Consider the following 3,003-nt stretch of genomic DNA (forward strand, 5'->3'; position numbering starts at 1 on the left):
AGAATCAATTTTGACTGCCGTAACTAGAGGTGTGCAGCAAAGGCGAAGCATCAGGTCATCGGGAGATGCGGCGATGACAAAGCAAAATAATACAAAAAAATGCTTTTTAAATATTTTTGAGAAGAAGTAAAAAATAAGTCAGAATACTCGCATATTTGAGCGAAATTAGTCACTCGACGCCATGAAAAGGCTAGAAATATGCAAGAGATTCGCTAAGTTTAGCGAATCGAAAGGAGAGCCCAGTTCTACCCCCCCCCCCCCCGTGCCCAGCCGTCCCGCTACGTTTCCTGTTGAGTGCAATGGTGTCAGGCGGGCCAACTCCTCGCAGCAGGTCTGCGAATGCAAGGTTCTTCGACCACTTTTCCTCCGCTCTTGAAGGTTTGGTCATAGGAGGCCTTTTTTCAGCCCACTTGTATACAAACACGGCAGGCTTTCAGTGACGTCATAAGTAACGTATGGTGAAAAAAATTTGCACAAAAAGAAAATGCTGTGGTCAAGGGCAAAAACGCACAGATGTATTTCGTGTGCTGGTTGGTATACAAGGGTGGTATCTGAACATCAATGAACAAACACATTCACACCGAGTCTGCTGGTCTTGCGACAATTTTGGGGTACTTTCTGCATACATGGAGCAAATGTTGATGGATCAACATCGCGCAAGCATCTGCGGATCCGTTGGATGAGGGTTGCAACGGTTCGTGGTTGAAATTATTGGCATACACCATCCGCTTTAAATTTGCCCAGAAATCTCAATGGGCCGCAGTTGGGGAACATTAGGGGGATTCTGTTCTTTGGATATGTAAGGGATACCTAAGTGCTCCATGGCCGCAAGACTTTGTGCAGCGTAATGACAGCTGGCTAAATCTGGCCAAAAAACATCATTGTCCCCACGATGGTATTCATTGATAAACTGCTTCACTTTAGGCAAACAGAACTTTACATACCGGTCGGCGTTGAGTGCAAGGCCAGCCTTGAAAAACTGAGGTTTCGACAGTCCTTTCTCACTCATGGCAAGCCATAGCAACACCTTCTGTGGGAATTTGGTTTTGGCAGCAAAACGCACTGGATCGGGCACGGCAGCAGTTCCAGGATCATAGTAGGTTTTCGGCTGCCACTCGTTGCCATCTAGGGTGAAATAAGTCTCATCGTCCATGATACAAATCACGTCATTTGTTGCAGTGAACGTTTTTGTCGCAAGGGTTCGTAAACGTTGTTTCTGGACAACAACTTGTTGCTCCGTCACTTTTGGCATAGCTTTTCGTTTATATCTCCGTATCCCCATCTTCTGTAATGCTTTCTTCACTGTGTTTTTATCACCCTGAAACCTTCTACCAAGCTCACGGTAGGATTTTGCCACCTTACCTGCAGTAACACGTCGCAGATGTTGCAACACTCTGGGTTCATTTAACTTCGACTTCCGTCCACTGCCCGGCTTTCTTTCCACATTGATTCCATTCTCCAATTGTGACACAATATTATAAACCGTACGACGGGAAAATCCTACACGTTGAAAATGTATCACAAGCTCGGACTTTCGAACATCACGATTCTCTGTCCAATATTGCACGATCATTTTCCGACGGTCGTCTTCTTTCAGCTCCATACTGACTTGTTTTTACACCTACCTTCTCTTGCTCTTCACACTACATAACTGGTAGACGTACAATCCAACACAGCTCAAATGGTGTGTCAGTGTTCAATATTGCCAGTTCCGCAGGGTTGCAAACTTTGTGCAATATTTTTTCACCATACGTTAAGCAAAAGCATAATAAATTTCCCCACGGTTAGTGCTAGAAAGAGCTGGGGGGGGGGGGGGGGAAGCAGTTCTGGATCAATTGTATTTCCTTCACAGTATTTCTCCTTTTCAATTTTTTTCTTTCTTTTGATCCTGCGGTTCAAGTATCGTTTTCTGGAAATAATGTTCTTACTTTACAAAACACGAAGTACTGCAATGTTGTTTTGTGTTTACTATGCTTACGAATGACAAGACTGATCAAGATTTTTGTTCTCGAGGTGCCAGACATACTTAGAGAGGACCTTTTCCCTAACATATCTTACTTTCACACCAGGGATGGTCAACAACCTCAGGATTCCGGAATATTTAAAATCTCTATTCGGAAATTTTACTACCCGGATTTCGGAGAGAGACGTTTAACAATTTTTCCATTTTTCGGGTAGAATTTAAGACAGTTTAGTCTTCCTTATTTTACGATCATATACAACGTAGAAGAAAATGAATTTGGTCATCTCTACTTCACACGTCTGTACGAACACTGTTATCATTATCAATGTAGAAATCCCCTCCCCCTCCACGGTTGAAAGATTGACCCTGACGTTTGGCAAGTCTTGCGATGACTACGCAGGACGAAAATTTTTGATCCAGACGGAATTGGGAAGGGAAGTTTTTATAATTCCGTCGTTCGTGACTGAAAAAATTCGCCATTTCCGGACCAATTTCGGGACTGAAACTTTCGAAATTTATGGACATGGAGAAAATCTTGAATTTTTTGCACTTCTGGAATAAAAACAGTTAATTTCAAGACATTTTTACCCTTAGCGCGCGCAAAAAGAAAAGAAAAACTATAATTATCCACTTCCCAATTCGCTCCTTTGGTATTTCTCGTCTGTTCGGGATTTCGAAAAGTCTGAAATTATTTCTCAAACCCAGCATCTGCCGAGTTCGATTTCACGTGCCGTTGTTTTGAATTATTTACTTTATATATATAGGCTATACAGTAGCCTTTGACACGTAAAAACATGGATCATTGGCCACGATGGTGATTAAGTTGTCTTCGTTTGATATCCATGCATCGTGTCAAGGTAGAAAAATATAAAAAAAAGTGTTCATCACCAAAGTGTTAGAAGTTTATGGAAATGAAGCAAGGCGAATCCAGTATCTATTTAAAAAGTGGACTCAAGTCGGAATTTGCCTCACAATAAATTACGTATAGGCACAAACCTATCCATTCTTTAGTTTTCAGTACGTTGGGCCAATGTAAAAAC

Source organism: Lepisma saccharinum, chromosome 7 (genome assembly GCF_977018435.1).
Source record: "Lepisma saccharinum chromosome 7, izLepSacc3.1, whole genome shotgun sequence".
Lineage (NCBI taxonomy): Eukaryota > Metazoa > Arthropoda > Insecta > Zygentoma > Lepismatidae > Lepisma > Lepisma saccharinum.